At 38.5% G+C, this 19,052-nt stretch overlaps 1 long non-coding RNA gene across 1 annotated transcript in view; it reads right to left on the bottom strand.

The window, feature by feature from the left end:
• Nucleotides 1-19,052, bottom strand: part of LOC141277981 (uncharacterized) — a 300,462-nt gene that overhangs the window by 34,735 nt on the left and 246,675 nt on the right. The window contains exons 5-6 of the long non-coding RNA XR_012329998.1: nucleotides 4,049-4,208; nucleotides 2,208-2,371 (exon numbers count right to left, since the gene is read on the bottom strand). This is a non-coding gene — a long non-coding RNA (uncharacterized lncRNA). The remainder of the gene's footprint in view (nucleotides 1-2,207; nucleotides 2,372-4,048; nucleotides 4,209-19,052) is intronic.

Genomic DNA, 19,052 nt, shown 5'->3' on the forward strand with positions numbered 1-19,052 from the left:
GACCATACCTTTTATCCCTTTAGACTGTGTGACCTTAATCTATTTCCTTAGCTGTAAAATGTAGGATAATATATCCTACATTTGTTATGAACAGTAGTTGAAATCATACATGTACAGCTTTTGAAACTGGCCTAAAAGAAGTGCTTAGTAAATGTTAGCTATTATTACTATTGACTAAAACCAAGTGTGTCTTTGGAAAGTAGTTAAGATGTTACAACTTATATAGTTCCTCTCCCTTGAGAGCCTCACCTTTTTGGAGTGCCCCAGTTTTATATTAGGCAGCACATATATTTCCATAGTTGCAAACTAAACATTTAAAAGATGCAGCTACTACTCACACACTTATGATCAATTAATCTATGACATAGGAGGCAAGAATATACAACAGAGAAAACACAGTCTCTTCAACAAGTGGTGCTGGGAAAACTGGACAGCTACATGGAAAAGAATGAAATTAGAACATTCCCTCACACAATATACAAAAGTAAACTCAAAATGGTTAAAAGGCCTAAATATAAGACATGAAACCATAAAAAGAGCTGAGAACATAGGTGAAACAGTCTTTGACATAAATTGTAGCAATATTTTCTTGGATCAGTCTCCCAATACAGAAGAAATAAAAGCGAAAATAAACACATGGGACCTAATTAAACTTGTAAGTTTTGCGTAGCAAAGAAAGCCATCAACAAAAAGACAACATACAGAATGGGAGAAGATACTTGCAAACGATGCGACTGACAAGGGGTTAATATTCAGACTATTTAAACAGCTCATAGAACTCTATCAAAAAAACCCAATCCAATCAAAAAATGGGCAGAAGACTTGAATAGACATTTTTCTGAAGGCAGAGATGGGTAACAGGCACATGAAAAGATACTCAACATCATTTCTCAGCTAACTACCAGAGAAATGCAAATCAAAACTACAATGAGGTATCACTTTACACCAGTCAGAATGGCCAGCATCAAAAAATCTACAAACAATAAATGATGGAGAGGGTGTGGAGAAAAGGGAACCCTCATACACTGTTGGTTGGGATGTGAATTGGTGCAGCACTGGGGAGGTTCCTTAAAAAACTAAAAATAGAACTGCCATATGATCCAGTAATTCCTCTCCTGGGTATATATCCAGAGGAAACAAAAACACTAATTTAAAAAGATTCATGCATCCTAATGTTTATAGCAGCACTATTTACAATAGCCAAGAAATGGAACCAACCTAAGTGCCCATCAACAGATGATTGGCTTAAGAAGATGTGGTAGATACACACAGTGGAATATTACCTGGCCATAAAAATGAAATAACTGCCATTTGGAACAACACGGTGGACCTAGAGAATATCATGCTTAGTGAAGTCCAACAGAGAAAGACAAATACTTATGACATCACTTACATGTGGAATCTAAAAAATTACAAATGAATGTAATATGCAAAACACAAACAGACAGACCTAGAAAACAAACCTGCCGTCATCAAAGGTGAGGGGGAAGTGAGGAGGGACAAATTAGGGGTATGGCATTAACAGAAACTATGTGTAAAATAGATAAGCAACAAGGATTTACTGTATAGCACAGGGAATTATACCCATTATCTTGTAATAATCTATATTGGAATATAATCTGCAAAAATAATCACTTCTGTACACCTGGAACACAATATTATAAATCCACTATACTGCAGTAAAAAAGTTTTTTTTAAAGCAGGTATAATCAAGGAGCAGATGTTTAGCTCAATAATTGGTTGCAAGAATCAGAAATCTACCTAAAATAGCTTGTAAAGCAGAATTGTTAAAAAGCATCAGAAATCTGGAATTTAATTGCAGGAAGTATAGCTTGACAGTGTGGCATCCAGAAGGTTACCAGTGGTTTGGTTCATCTCTTTCTCTGTGTCTATAGCTGCCTCTGGCTCTCTGCTTCTGTCTCTGTCCCCTACCCTCCTTTTTTTCTGCTCTCCCTCTCCCTCTGTGTCTCTTTCCCTCTGTCTTCCTCATTCTTTTTCTCTTACACATAAGCATCTATGCATCTGCTTTATTCTCTCTCTGTGAACTGGTTTCTCTGAAGGCCTCTTCATTTCTGCTTCCTCACATGGGTGACATGTTAGCCCTGTCTCCATCACCTTGGCTTGTTCATGCCTTTGAACTTCCATGGTGCACACTCTGAGCCCAGCTCTATAGAGCCTCGCAACTCCATTGACCCTTGCCTGCTTACCTGTCTTTGTATCTTAGTTCAGGTCCTTCAGAAACTGAATCTCAATGTCATCAGGGGTCTCAGTCAGTTGTGGCCAGGATGATGGGGCAGGACCTCTTCATAGGAATATGCACCGTACACACAGTCTTGTACCATGTTTGTGGAATCCTTGAAAATGGGGTCACCTGGTAAAAAAAAAAAAATGGGACTTTAAAATCATTCCCAAGAACTGCATGTGGACAAGTTGTTTCCACTAATGTCTTACCACTATATTTCTTCTCGGCAGAACAAACTTATCCTTCAAGATAATCTTGCCTAATGTCATCCAGTATTATAGGTACAGCAACAAATGTCTGCCCTTCAGTCTCTATCCAGTGCTTGTAACCACCATCCTGACAGAATGACCTCTGGGTTTATTGGCACATGGTACTACGATCACATCAGCAATACAGTAGGAAAAACCTCAGCAAAAATTATCGATTAGAAAAGGAGGATGACTTAGATAGAGGTGGGGAAGAAACCTAGAAAACAGGATCACATACTGGTCACTAGTCTGCCCCTAAATAAATACCACAAATCTGTTTCTTGGCTGTTAGCAGTAGAATATGTTCCTAAGTCATGTCTGACAGTCCTAGGATCTGGCCATTAGAAGGATTTCCTTTTTCTGTTATCCTTCAGACTTACTCTTCTGAAGGACATTAGAGAGTCCTCCTGTCTACAGTAAGTAATGTCTGGTGCCAGCATCCTTTTCTGCTTGAGTCGGAGCCTCCAGAAGAGGCCGTTGGCGTGAGTTGGTGTAGTTGCTTGTTTAAGACCCGTTCTTCTGGTGATAACTACCCAGTATTTCAGTGGGCTTTCAATCGTTGTCTTTCTTGAGTGCATCACTGACTAAAAGGTGATGCCAAGAATTTCTGGGGTGGACCGGGGAGCGAGTAAGCTTGCTCTCTTAATCACCAGGCCACCTAATGACCATTCCTTCAGGACTTTTTGTTATTCAGCTCTTCTTAGACCCCATTATTCTTAATGGCTCTGTTCTCAAGAGAATAAAGGAGGAAAAGTGACTTGAAAGAGGATTGGATTGTAGGACAGGAAGCACTTCTTCCCTAGTCTGCCCTTAAAAATCCCTCCCCTCCACAGGTTACATTCCAATCTAGGGACGTGTTTTACTAGGGTTTGGAAATTGGGGGCTGGGGGTTCATCCTGTGGAAAAGGGCTGAGCTTCCCCAACTAGTCTAGCTATCCTCCTTTCAACTGCTAGGCTCCTGAGCCCTGAGCTTTTCTAAATTCATGAATAATATCCGGATCTTACCTTCAACAATCTCAGCAGAAAAGAATTCCCTTTATGAAACACAGATATGTAATTTCCTGCTTTTTCCTATTTACTTTTAGCCCGACAACCTGGTACAGAAAACTCGTTGCCACTGACTTTTTAAATTATGTCCAAAGGGAATTAACACATTCCTCCATTTCAACATTTGATTACTTAAATCTGAAGCTGTGGCTTTAGTGACATGTGGCTTGGGCCCAAGAGATTTGGGGCAGTTGTTTAGGTATTTTGCCACCTCTTACCTCTATGCCACCCGTTTTCTATGGAATTGGGAATTCTCTCTCTCACCCCTGCCTTCACCCCATCCCTCTGCCTGGACTCCACAGCTAGTTCTACACAGAGCCTATTACAATCCTATTCCTGGCACTGATTTCCGTTTTAGGGATTTCTTGTTTCCAAGAAACAGAAAACCAATTCTGACTTAAGTAAAGGGGTGTTGTAATAAAGAACGTGAATAATTCAAATTGCAGGAAGTTCAGCCAGGATTGGTTACCCTCTTGCCCGCACTGGGGCATGTTGTCTGGATTCTGCATACCTGCTTCACTCTGTTTGTAGCTTGGCTTCTCTGAAAGATGTCTTCTTTCCTGCCTCTTTGCAGTTTGATTTTGCTCAAGACTTTGGGCTCCATGGTGCTGTTAGCTTAGACGTAGCCCTTTGGTTCCGGTGTCCCGTGTTTGTTTCATATGATTCGAAACCTGGAAAAAGAGGAACTCATATTCTCAACTTGGGTCAGCTGTCCACACTTGGGCCAGTTATCTTTGGCTTGAGTGTTAGGATCTAGAAGAACAAAAATAGCCACACTTGCCCAGCCCTATGGGGAAAGAAAGCATGGGCTGGGAACTCTGCCCCTGTGATCTCTGCCGCTTTATAAAGTTTTTAGTTCTTTAAGAAGTACCTTTTTGCCTGTTACTTTAACTGAAAACGTTTTATGATTGTTAACCCTAGAGACACCATCTGGGTCCACTGGACAAAATTTTAGTTTTTGTTTTGAGCAACTAACTATAAGGATTGATTTCATGACTTACTTTTTCTTAATATTCTCCCAGGGATAAAGAGAAAATCTACTTTTTTTTTTTTTTTTTTTTTTTGGTGGTACGTGGGCCTCTCACTGTTGGGGCCTCTCCCGTTGCAGAGCACAGGCTCCGGATGCACAGGCTCAGTGGCCATGGCTCACGGGCCTAGCCGCTCCGCGGCATGTGGGATCTTCCCAGACCGGGGCATGAACCCATGTCCCCTGCATCGGCAGGCAGACTCTCAACCACTGCGCCACCAGGGAAGCCCGAGAAAATCTACTTTTTAAAAATATAATAAAATTCATTATATCTTTCAATCCCTATGCATGTCCATTGGACCCTTTTATAACTCTAAGATACATTATGGAATCTCAGTGACTTAATTTTATTCAATTTTTCCTACATCTTTTGAGATATTTCATTAGCTCAGGAATTATTTAATCATTACTAATTAATTATACCCATGTAATTATTTTACAATAAATGATCACTATTACTTCATCCTTAGTTTTCATATCGCATTGCCCCCAGTATTAACATCATCTTTTGAGAAGGTATAAAATTCTGGAAAGACACCAGCTTTTGAGTCTTTCTTTTTTTTTAAAAGGCTTTCAATGAGTAGTACAGTTGAGAATTTAGAATTTTTCATTTTGACCATAATGGCAAGTAGGAGAACATTAACAGAGGAATTTTCACAATTATTAAGAGAATCAGAAGGTGAATGCAAAGAGAGGACAGTCTAGATCCTAATGATGTGATGAAACTGATCATGTAGGGAAAACCTCAGACCATGAGTCTTCAGGTGCATATTCTAAATGAGTTTTCTCAAACTCAAGAATGGATGAGTGAACCATACATTTCTAAGGACAACAAGCAAATATGGTGTTCTCATCCACTTACTCAACAGGAAGCGCTTCATCATGCAATATTTTACGACAAGGACCTGGACCATCTAATTTTGCTAAGTAGATAGTTTGGCAGTATTCTTTCACCTTTTATGATGTTTAGGCACCAAAATTTACTTGACATAGTTCCTAAGTGAAATATGCTGAAGACAGGTATGTACACAAATGTGATTGAAAGTAAATAAATGATGTAGAAATGAAAAAATTACTGGACTTATTCTAATTTGTACTTTTAAATCAAAAATGTTTTCCAATCATTGCCATCCTTCAAAAAATTATGTCAAAGTTTTTTAAAGTATTGCATTTTGGTAATGCACATGCAAGAAGAACCAGAGTAATGATAACCCAGAACCTAAGAGAAACGTATTTGAAATCTGGAGTCACAATTAACAAGATGGATATATTCCAGGTTCATGCATGGCAGGTAATGAGCCGTTAGTTACCTTCAACTGACATTACTCATTTCAAGTATATATAACTTCAAAGCCAAAAAAAAAAAATGAAATAAAAATTGTGTTTACTGTGTTAAAATTCTTTTTAAAGTTTTAAATTAGGCTATCCCTTTATACTTCTGTAAATTATTCATAATATGACTTAAAATATATAGTTTTAAATTTTAAGATTAATGGACACAGATGGTAATGGTATTTTTCCTGGTATATTGAGAATTAAGATATATTTTTAAAATATGAAGAGCTTTATAAAATTCATATGCCAATATTAATTTTATAATAGTAGCAAAGTAAAAAAATTATCATGTATTTAGACAAGATAAAATCACTTTCCAAGATTTTTTTTTAATGGTTTCAAGAAATTTAAAGACATGAGGTCACTTCCCCATGCAGTTTCTCTAGGAAACTTTAGTCAAGAGGAATGAATAAAATTGTGAGAAAATCCTTGGGTTGCAAAATATTCACATGCTTATGCTTTTTAAAAAAGTAAACATTTAAGTTGCTTTCTCTACGTAAAAAGTTGGTACACTTTCAAAAACAACCCATCGTTGTAGGACAAAATGCTTCAAATGTTCTTTACTCATTTTTTATAACTTGTAGTCTTGGTAAGCACAGAACTGTCTGAGAAATTTATTTTATTATAAGTACTATTTTCTTGTCTAAATGGCCTTCCTGGGATGACCTTAATCTACACTGCTATAAATCACTAGGAAATAGAAAAATTTTCCAAGTTATTAAAATTAAAAGTTTGAATATTAATATAAGTTTAGACTATCATACAGGAGTTAAGTTAATAATAGATCTTTGCCATTCCAGAACTGTGAAATTAGCCCCCTTTTAAAAAAGTATGAACTATTTCAAACATACAGAAAAGTACAGACAATAATATATCAAACAATCATTTCCCATCATCCCGCATTAACAGGTGTTAACATTTGCCATTCTTACTTCAAGTTTTTACTTTTAAAGAAATAGGCCAAGTGGAGATACAGTGAAAATCAATCAATCTCCCTCTCTCAGAGGGAACCACAATCCTGAAGTTGGTATGCATCATTTTCATGCACTTTTTTTAGTACTGTTTTGTTTTTAACATGTTATTTTAATTATATCCTACTTAAAGCTTGCTACTTTTCACTGAACATTGTTTTTGAGTTTTAACCATATTGACTTATGTATATCTACTTTACCTATTTTAACTGTTACTTAGTATTTCAAATATATGAATAAACTAGAGTTTCTATGTTCATTTCCCAACGAGGGACATCTAAGTTATTTCCACTCTTTTTACTTCTTGGCTGGTACCCTGAAGTACAGGTGGTAGCCTCTGGAGTGGGTAGATTTCCAAAACACATAGCTTCCAACCTTGGAAAACAAGCTACCCTAGAGATTTTCTGGAATGTAATTTTAAAACAGGGATGCAAATTAACCAGTCATTTAATACAGATAGAACCAGATATTTCAAACGTTAGATAGGAAAGCTTAACCAAGCATAAAATGTATGCTCAATTTTTAACTGTGAAAATTCTGTTTCTTTCCTGTATCATCTCAGTTGATTTAAATATTTAAGGCTTAATAGCATGGGAAGTATGCTTTAAAATTCACTGTTGCTAAAGAACTTCAGCCTTCACGTGGCAGCCTATTAAATAGCTGCTATTCACCACCCTTTATTCCCCCTTGTTCTTGGAACTGTGATCTCATTTTTCTGTCTCAATAGATAGACAAGCATAGATGACCTCTCATGCCAGTTAACAAATGTGGAGGAAAAAATGTGACTGATGCTTGAAAAGTCATGGCCTCTGACCTTTATTTGCCTTTATAAACAAAATTGGGGAAAAAAAAGAATGGAATTGAAAAGGCATTCTGTTAACCTTAGTCTGCTGCCTAAGGCTATCATCCTAATGTAACACTATGGTAAAAAAGGCATTATGGAAAATTCATTTATTCACTCAACTTATATTAAATAACAAGCACAATAAAGGGGCTGGGTATACAATGATACGCAAAACAGATGCAATTGCTGCCCTCAGAAGCCTGAAGCAGTATATGTCCTTATCCACAGCATTGACAACAGCCCTAGTTACTTCTTTTCAAGAAAACTAGGGGGATCTGGAAATGCCAGGAAGCATAACTAACATGACCAAGAGAATGTATGAATGAAAATAACCAGAAAAGCTCACCATTAGGATTTGTTTATCTGTAATATTATGCTGCTTTTGTATGCAAATTACAGAAAACTCTTACTCAACTGGCTTAAACAATGAGAAGTTTGTTATTACACATAAAGAGAAGTCCAAGATAGGTTAATCCACTAGTTTCATTAAAGACCCAGGTTCTTCCCATCTTTCTGCTCTGTCACCTATAAGCCTTCACGGTGGCAAGATGGCTGCCACACTTCCAGGCATCACATCCAGATAAAACAATGTAAGTAGGACAGCAGAAGAAGCTGTCTTGTGATACTTCTTCTCAAGTGTCTCTTTTTTTATGAGACTTCCTCTTTTTACATCTCATTGGCCAGAACTGCATCCCATGTGCCTTCCCAAACCAATGACTGTCCAGAGGAATTACATTTCCATGACTGGCTTAGACTAATTTAGTTCAGTTTAAATTATTGAACACCTACATGCCAAATGTCCTCTACTTTTAACTGAAAAAATAAGTAAATGAACAAACCAAATAGAGGACAGGTATTGTGTAAAGCTCAGGGATATACAGACAGTGATGTAAATGGGAAATTAAAATCCCTGTGTTAAATAAATTGATCAACTAATTTGCTTTTAATGTTTCCATGTGACTATGTTTTGCAACATGGGAAGAAGGTCAATGTTGGGAGATGCCTATTTCCCCATTAAGTCTTTCTCATAATTTCTTGGTCTCAGAAAAATAATTACAAACCTGAAACTTCAAGTGGGAAATAATAGAAATTAGGCATCGCTCAATATTTAAACTCTTGTTCATTTCATCAATGAAACACCATTACTGAACGAACATTTTCGTCCCTCAAGAAATAAAAATATGTCTCTGACTCTGTTTTATATTGTGCCAACAAGTCAAATTTTATGTTTTATGTCAGTGACGGAGTAGAAGGAATTCTTCTTGTATTAAATAATACTGCTGACAATAGGGAAGTAATCCCTTTGGTTTATGTTTTCAAGTTACCTTCTCATACAGTAATCTGAATTGTACCACGTTCTTACTCTAGGAAGGGGTAACCTGCTGCATTGATTCCTCATTTTTTTAGATGTGAGAACTGGGATGTGTTGAAAGGTAAAAGCTTTGCCCAAGGGCCTCATGGCTAAGTAGTTACAGAATCAGGATTAAAACCTAATTACTTCTCCTAACCCAAAGCTTTTGGATCAGTTTAGCAAAGTTTCATGTAACTTAAAATTATTTGACCCTCTAAAACCTTTTAAAAGAGTAAAAAAATAATTCAGAATCTCTCTTCTGAATAAATTCAAATATAATGTCTTCTTTTAGACCTTATCCTTTCCAGTGTAGCCCCAGCTTTTAGGTCCCTGAAATCTAGGAACTTCAGATATATTAGATTCAAAATATTTCTGTTTCAAATGTTGCTATCACCTTTCCCTTATTAGAAACTGCGACATATTCCACATGAACCCAGAACGTGGCAAGCCTTGGCCTAGACACTTGTATGAATTTAAATCCTATTTACATCTTGATTCAGAAACAGCCAAAAGTCAAATTTAAAAAAAGAACCAGATTACCTAGAATGGGATCCTCAAGGACAAATTTGAGAAGCATCTCACTAAAAGGATCATTGTATAGGAAGAATGACTCTTCCCACTTTCCTGGACTTCAGGAGGGTTAAAAGTGAAGATATTTTAAATCTGTCACACTTCTTTTTTTCAAAAGTGAAGGATAGGTGACAGGAAACTAAACACAGCAACGGGTTCAAAGACAGATATTTTCTAAGTAAAACTAGAAGGAAGGAGCAACAATTTCCTTAAGAGGATGGTGAGAAATCGTTTCTCCTTGGGAATGCTGATTTACGTGGAGATTACAAAAAGCACAAAACTGACATCTCCTGCTCAGACCAGACTCCTCTCCCCATGGCGCACTCGGATCACCCCTGAGCCGTCCTGAGTCCCAGCAAACTCAGCACTTCCGAAACTGGACTCCTGATCTTTTCCTCTGACCCCTTCCCGTCACATCTTTCCCATCTCAGAGATGGCCACTCCCGTCTTTCTAGGCCCTCAGATCAAAACCCACCTTTAACCCTTACCTTTCTTTTATCCCCCGCATTTAATCTGTCAGAAAATTCTGTTGTCTCTTCAAAATATATTCAAGATACAACCATTTCTGTTCACTTCTCCGCTACCACCCCAGTCTGAGCCACCATCACGCCAGTCCCCTGGGTAACTGCGAAATCCCCTGTGCGTCTCCCTCCCTCTGCCCTGGCTCCTTCGTCTCTGTTTTCAACCCAGCAGCCAGAGTGATCCCTTAAAGTCGGGAGTCAGTTCACATCAATTCTTTGCTGAGAGCGCTACAATGGATCCTTAGTTCACCCAAGAGAGAAAACAAAATGCTTCCAGAAGTCTACAGGGCCCTGCAGAACCCGCCTGCCCCCATCCTTCTGTGACGGTGTCCTCTCCACTCCTCGGCCTCAGACACACTGGCTGCCTTGATGCCCCAGTGTGCTCACCATATGCCCACCTCTTGGCCGGGAATGCCTTCTTCAGATTGTCCCACATGCCCTGCACCTCCTTTGCTCAAACATCACTCTCGATGACATCGACGTGCCAAAAAAAACACCGGGCACCATTTAAATTTTCATTTCAGATAAGCAATAAACGGCCACCTACATCCCACAAATACTGCATGGAACACATGGACACTAAAAAAAAATTACCCAGTGTTTATCTGAAATTCACATTTAACTGGGTGCCCTTTTGTTTTGTTTTCTTCTAAATCTGGCAACCCTACAGTGGATTCTGTCCCCACCCAAGTACATCCTGCCTTCCCTCTACCCTCACATTCCAGATTCCTCTCACCTGCCCTATTTTTGTTCCTTTCCTCCCAACAGTTTCTTCTAACAAGCTACATAATTACTTAAATATCACATTTATTGTCTGCTCCCTCTTCTGGAAAGTCATCTCCATGTGAGCTGTTCCAGCGTAAAAGCAAATTTAATTTGTGATCGAAGAATTTCATTTTTCACCATATTTGTTTTCCACCGTGTTGAAGGGTTGAAAGCTTTTTTTTATGAAAACACTTGGAAAAACACGGGCACTGCTATCTCTCCCTCCTTGCTATTTGCACAATTTAATACATATGCACGTATGTTAATATAATTGATTTCCACTTAAAGCTAACCGGCTGCTGTAAACTGGAGAAAAGAGGTTTGTCTTCCAAAAAATACACCAGACACACAGCTGACAAGATAGAAAATTCCCATGGGGGAAAATTACCTTAAAAAAGAAATCCAAACACTGTGATTGAATTTCCCAATTATGCCTTTCTTTGATAGCCACCAATTACAGATATATATTTTAAATTAATAAATGAACTTTTTTTCTGCAGCTAGGCGGCCATCTGTTGAATTCTATAGCTTAATAAAAGCTATAAAATATGTGACCACCTTGTTCTTTGTTGATTCCTTCATGTACTTATTCATTCAACTTACAGCTGTTGTTCGGCTGCTGTATGCAGAGCACTGTGTCAGGCGGGGGGATGGGGGGGTGGGAGAAAGACCCTTGAGAGGGAAGAAGGACCCAAGTCCAAAGGGCCCAGTAAATCAGCTTAAGGAGCCGATGGAAGGAGCAGGGGAATGGCCCTGTCAGACTTGCTCCTTAGAAAAATTACTCTGGCTTCTAGCTAGAACATGGGGAATAGATTACTATTGTTCCCTACATTACACTTAAGAAGTTATTATTATAAACAGGGTCTTAACCTTAACCCTCTGGGCCTTCAAGTAAAAATTTCAGAAAAGGGCCCCTTTGAAGAAACCACAGTAGATCTATTTTAAATATCTTACTACGGTCTATCTAAACGTAGTTTTTAAAGTTATTATATAAATAGGAAACATCTGCAATTGTATTCGATTCTGTGAATTCTGACTAATGGAGAAGAGTTTAAAATGGAGAAAAAGGAAGAAAGACCTGACACGAACTAACAATTGGATTTACTCAAGCCAGACAGAGGATGAAGACCTCATGCATTATCTCGTTTAACCCTTACAGTCGGCTGAGAGGTTCTTGTATCATTATCCTCCTTTGCAGATAATGGATCTGAGATTCAGAAAGGTGAGTACGGCCCTCTGCAAGGGGCAGGGTTGGCTAACCGGCCCTCACCCTCTCTAAGCCCATGTTTTTTCTCTACAAAAAGCTGCAAATACATTTATGGTGCAGCTAAGTTAGGCAGCAGATGGATTGGGGAAAGGCTGAGGTAACCTTGATTAACAACAGAATAAAAGGGGGAAAATGGTCAGCTAAAGCAAAGGCAAACATTTAATTGGAAAAATAAAATATGAGGAATTATCCTTTTGATAAGAGAAAGAAAGGCAAATTTTCTTCTCAAATGAAGAGATATGGAATAATGGAGAGTATCAACTTTGAATTCTGGGGAATATGACAAGTACAATCATAAGTATAGTTTCTATTGAATTACAAAATTCAAGAGACGGTCTTCTTGCTGAGGTACTAATATTAAAGATAAAATGCTACAGAGAAGAAATCCACTTATTAAATCATTTAACACAACCCCTCTCATATAGACTGTTTGTCATTGGCCAAAGAGGTTTGATCAGCACCATATCCTCTGAAAGCCAGCTGCTTTAGTGTATTTGGCTACCTGGCAAGGTAACATGCCTTGCTACAAGGAACGGTGGGTCTCCCGTCTCCAAAAGGAGCGTTCATCCAGGCTTGTGACAAAAATTCTAGAATACAGACTCTCTTTGGAGGGAGATCCCGTCACTCTGAAAAAATCACTTCATGCGTTTTCAAAGACACAGGCTAATCCAGGGCCAGGGGGCCACCAATGGTTACAGACATATTGAGATTCCAGGAGCACAGGAAATGTCTCCTTCGTGAAACCAGCCTCCCTACTACCTTGTGGAGGTCTTGGTTAACCTGCATGGTTGCGTCACGACCCACTCACCTCATGAACTGGCCAGTCAGCTACCAAAACTCCAAGGAGTGGAACACAGATTTGGTGAACTTCGACGGGGTGGGTGCGAGGAGAAAATGCTGGCCCAGGGTAACCTGCCTCAAAGAGAAGGCCAGCTCTCCAGGAAGCAGGTGAGTCCATTTAGGTAAAGAGGACAGGGCTGCATATCCAACAGACCATGGACTCTTGTGACCACAGTCACTGCTCAGTGTTTCTTGAAGAATTGTTGAGGTGTTATGAAAAGTAGGGATTAGGAGTCAGGCCCCAAACTAATGCCTATTGAACAAGTTTTCCACTGGCTATATCTGAACAGGCTAAAAACTGCTCAGTTGAACAAAGTGATTATTTATATATTTATATATCCTTTGTATACATTGATATAGTATATATATATATATATATATATATACACACACACACACATATATGTACACCCTTTCCACGGGGCATAGTGTGAGCCATGTGTGAGCTTTTCTAAATATGGGTGGATGTTTTTGTGCCTTTCTACTTATTAGTAAAGCAGCAAAGAAAAAAGATGAAAAAAGGAGTGGGCGGGGAGAGAGGCAAGGCCAAATTTAGTAATTCTCTTCACCCCTATCTGGCCTCTTGCAGACAGCATCACTTAGGCAGGCAGGCCAACCATAAATCAGTACACCTGTGTCCTGGAGGTGGCCTTTATCGAGGAGTTTGTTTTTGTTGAGACAAAGTCTAACTGGCGTTCTCTCCCTGGAAATGGAAGTGGGGGAGTCTTTGAAAATTCCGATGCAGTAAAGCAGCCACAAGTACACTGGATGAGGACAGGAGGGAAGAGAAACATTCCAACTGTCAGAGTGTTTTGCGGATAATTAAAGCGAGGACCGTGACTCGCAGCAGGGGGATTTGAACGTACCTGGCACGGGGCTTGACTAGAGCTCTCTCAATGTCTTTTCCTGTGCAGTTATGCTATTAGCTTTCAGAATATCCTACGTGGGGAGAAACACTTTTCTTCGAGCTATTCCAGTTTTCAATTATTAAAGAGCTTTGAGTTTAAAAGTTCACCCCCAAACCCATCACGTTCCCATCTCAGGCGACCCCCTTGTCTAATGGGTAGTAAGGAAATCACTCTTTCAGACACTACAGTCCACATTACTTAAACATCCACCTGCCCTATTTTACACAGGGAATAGGCTATGCAATAAACCTATCTGATCTTTTCTTTATTGTCTGCCTCAGGAATGTGTGCAGGGTTTTCTTCTTTGCTATAGGAACAGATTTCTTCTTTGCACTGTAGAAAGTGATTCACCTCTAGGAGGCTAATTTCTTATAGTTGAGTGCAGGATCTTAATAAATAAACCAAAAAGTGAAGTGCTATTCTGAACAGCCCTCACACCAGCAGGAAGAATCAGTGAATGAGGAACCATAGAAGACTGTTCACTACATACCCATTTACTCCAAAATGTTATTTGGATCAGCATTGGATTTTTTTTTTTTTTAAGTAAAGTATAAGTGATTCTTCTTTCTGTATTAATTAAGAATGTACACTACTCCTCAAGTGTTTTAACTCCTCCAGTGCCAAGCTTAAGTCCTCTGGATTAATCCTGATGCAGGAAGAGCTTTGAAAACAGCAATGGTAAGCAACAACCCAGAGTGATTAAGAAATCAAGATGTGTGTAGGTGCTGGTAAAAAAAAAAAAAATACGCCAAAAGATAGCAAATGGAAATTAGAAAGATAGCCCAGACATACTGTCAGAACAAGCTAAAAATTTACGGCTTCAATATGTTAGATTTGTATCACATCACGCTTCAGAAGACGCTGTGGGAAGGAGGGAGGTATGAAGGACATGAAAGATGCAGAGCTTTTAGCAGAGGGCCTAGCACAGAGTACGTCCTCAAAAAAAAAAAAAGTTGCCTGAAATAAATAAAAAACATTGACAAAAGATAGGGATGGAAAGAAAATATTTTTCCTGCAGTCATTTTAAGTAGTTTTGCAGCACAGAAAGGAGATTCAAGGTATCTTTTGTCCAGGCTGGTAACATCTGATGAGGTTCTTAGGTATACGTATTAGTCAGCGTTCTCCAGAGAAACAGAGCCAATAGGACAGACAGAGAGATAGGCAGGCAAAGAGGCAGGCAGATAGTTATGAGAGATTGGCTCACATGATTATGTAGACCGAAGTCCAGTGATCTGCCATCTGCAAGTTAGAGGCCTAGGACATGTGGTGGTATAGCTTCAGTTCAAACCCAAAGGACTGAAAACCAGGAGTCTCATGTCCAAGGGCAGGAGAAGATGAATGTTCCAGTTCAACAGAGCACAAATTTGCCCTTCCTACAGCTTTTTGTTCTATTCAGGTCCTCATCAGATCAAATGATGCCCACGTGCAATGGTGAAGGCAACCTTCTTTACTCAGTCCACTGATTCAAATGGTAATCTCCTCCAGAAACATCCTTACAGACACACCCAGAAATAACGTTTTACCAGATACCTTTAGCCCCGTCAAGTTGACACACAAAATTAACCGTCATATTATAACTCTCCACTTACACAGCCCATTTCATTGTAATCAAGCCATCAAATCATTCCTACGGCAAGGTAATGCTCCCTTTCTGTAACACAAGCCTGTTTATTCATGCACAGGCTTTTCTCATTTTGGAGAATTCATGGCCAATGGCTTTCTCCAAAGCCATTCTGAGAGGGTGCCACTGGGATTTTCAACCCCGATCCTGTAAATTGGAGGCTTCCCTGACAGGGGAGGGGACAACCCACATGCAGTGATGTTGAAGTATCTTATAGGAAACAGAACCAGAACCCAAAACCCATCTCTCAGGGATTACCAGTAATGATCTCCCCGACAGCCTCATGGCTGGAAAAGTAATCTCAATGAGTCTTCCTTTTATGGGAGAAGGACAGTCTCAGAAAAACTAGATGTTTCAGATATTGCCTTAACTTTATCCCAACATGCATGTTTTCTTCATTGATAGGTTTTTCATGGCAGTGATGCCTAGTTTAAGACTCTCTTGACAAACACCCATTAGAAAGCTTAAACACTGTTTCCTTTGGCCTCTCTCAAGGTAAGTCCCTGCCCACAGGTTCAGTACTGATTCCTTTAAACTAAACACATACTTACTTTGCTCCTAGGATAGTCAACGTTCACTTTTACCTAAGCATAACTGAGCAATTGGATTTTTTAGTTCGAGTTCGAGAGTGAAAAACAAATACATGCTAATTTTATGGAATAATCTCTCTAGAAAGGAGCAAACCATATCAAAACAATCCCCTTTGTAGACCTCCAATTAAACTATGCCTGTGCGGGACAAAATACTCATCACAACTGAGAGTAGAAAAGTATTGTTTCAAACCTATTATGTACAAATCATCTAATTTTTCAAGGTCAATGAGTGTAATTTACCCATCTTTGGTTACTAAAGGGGTTATATATGATGAACAAAACTGAAGAGTTCGTCCATTTCATTTCTGTTGTTGATTCACCCACATTTGTTTGGCTTTTATGTCCATGTAATTGATTTATATAATTCTGTCCAAAGCACATAGGCAACTGCTCATGACCACTTGGGAACCATTGAGATTATTATTGTACTGATGTTTATTCAAGGCCAAATGCAGAGAACATAAAAGGTGTGATGTTCAACTAAGCATAACAATATCATGAAAAATCTACTTGGTCTCAGCAGTAAAATAGAGTCTCCCTACCAATCAGTTTCATAAGTGCAAGTGAATTGCTTCTGTCCATGAGGCTGGACTAGCTACCCAAATTAATAACGGCACAGTGTTCTAGTTTCACAATATACTGCACACTCTCCAAGAGCACAATAAAAGGACAGTCATCTTCAATGCTACTTGATGATAAATTTCACACTGAAGACTTCTCACACTTTGAGTCAGAGGATAAAATATTATAATCGTCTGTTAAAAATAAATAAACAGATATACGTTTGATAACCCAGAGTGCCATAGTCCACTCAAATAGTTCATGGACAGCACTGATTCTAATTTTTTTCAATGAATAGATTTTTTTTCCACTTTAGTAATATACTATGTTGAACCTCACACCTTTATTGTCTTGCTTTGAATTATAATTAGTATCACTGAAATACCACAATGTCTATTCAGAACCTTTCAGTTTTCTTTTCTAGAACTTTACTATGCAAATATGTGTATATATATAGTTTTTTCTGTATTTAGATTTGACATTTGGATAAACCTAAACAAGTTTAAGGGCCAGAGTTTAGTAGGTAAATAACAAAACACTTTTTTTCTTTATGCCACCAGAAGCTAATTAAAGCTGTTTCCCTAAAATCCAGATCAGTTTAAAATGCTTTGGAAGGACTGGAAGGGCGTTTTAGTTTTTCTCCTAAGTGCTAATGATCAACTCAGTCTACAGTGCAGACCAGAGAGGTCAAGACACTTCAGATGTGTGCACAAGAAGGCCAAGCTTGGGAAATCTGGATACCTGAGTGACCGGGAGAAAAAGCAAATGATCTCTAACCCGGGGTAAAGATCAATGTGGATGAGATCTATTAGAGATTCACCAATACCATTTTCTTTCTCTGGACATAAAGGAACACTACACTTCTCAGACACCTTTGCAGTTAGATAGGGATCATGCAACCGATTCTGGCCAACAGAACGTGGGTGGGAGTGATATAAGCCAAAGACATGATGTAAGCCATTTTCTGGCCTGGCCCTAACCCACCTGGTCTCTTCTTGCCAGATCTTCTCTGAGGTCAGTCCACATTTACATGGAAAAACTTAGGTCTACCTTAAAAATCAGATAGAATTTTAGGCTGAAATTCTCTAAACCAGAAAGGCTTGGAATGCTTGAAGAATGAGAGCTGTTTAGGCCAGTCTCACAAAAGCTATGGGCATCACAATAAACTCCATTTTTAAAAGACTCTAAAACTGAAAGTCCCACTTATAACACACACAGTACTGAGTGCCAAGAATTAAGATACAATAATGCAAAGAGGTTTTAAAAAACTCTACCAGATGTAATGAAAGATGATGGTGCAGACAAGGCAGAGGTCCAAATGCTTCAGTTTCACCCTTCTGAACATCAGTGTTCTTTGAATAGTATGGTTGACGCAGAAGGTAAGGGTGACCTGGCTGAACCTGGAACAGCCCACAGTATTCCCTAGGTTGTATTTTTTAAATAAAACCCTAAAATGTAAGATGTTTTTATTGCTTCTTTCTATGACACTATCCAGACAAAACAATTTCAGTTATTTTAACCTCCCTATTTATTCATTGCAAATGAATGGTAATTTATTACATATACATTAACTTATTCGTATCATAAGATCTATACGTTCTTCTCACAAGCACCTATCACTAGCCTCTTTCTCTAAGTAGAGGATTATTTAGCTTTATGGAAATGTAAATAATGCCATGTTTTATATATATTAATATTTAAAGCCTCAATTTAAAAGGCTACAGATTTTACAATGAAGGGTAAGATATTCAACAGCTTACTCTAAAGTGTACTTTACGTCTTGCATTTAAGTATAGAAGTTATCTTCTTTACTTGAACATTTATAAACTCAAATCCTTTGAAATGTTTTCCTTCTTGTATTTAACGTAACCCGTTCTTTTGCTTAGAAAGATATATTGCCACATTTATCAATTTTCTGAGAAGTTTCTCAAACAACTTTACCTTATAAAATGCTACTATCACAGTGTAACAATAATGCTACAATGAAATTATATATTTTTGTAACCCTTCTCCCTTAAGTGAATAATTAATAGTTAAAGAATAGTTTCTTCCTACAGAAAGCTTTTGAATGGCATGGTCGGTCCATAATTCTACCCGATAACCTCAGAGAGTGAATAAGCCTGTCACTAGGGCATATAATCCTCCAGGCGAAGAAGAAGAAAATGTGTTAGGACATAATTAAATACTTTTGGGGAAAATAGAGGAAAAGAAACTTCATCTTTTGTCAAACACACTTTTGTTAACCCAGACTTTGCCAGATTTGCAGCATGTCAAAACTGGTCCTTTCCTTAGCCATTTAAGTACCAAGAATGCCCACTCATTGTTCACGACTAGTTTCCGC

The sequence above is a fragment of the Tursiops truncatus genome, chromosome 2 (genome assembly GCF_011762595.2).
Source record: "Tursiops truncatus isolate mTurTru1 chromosome 2, mTurTru1.mat.Y, whole genome shotgun sequence".
NCBI lineage: Eukaryota > Metazoa > Chordata > Mammalia > Artiodactyla > Delphinidae > Tursiops > Tursiops truncatus.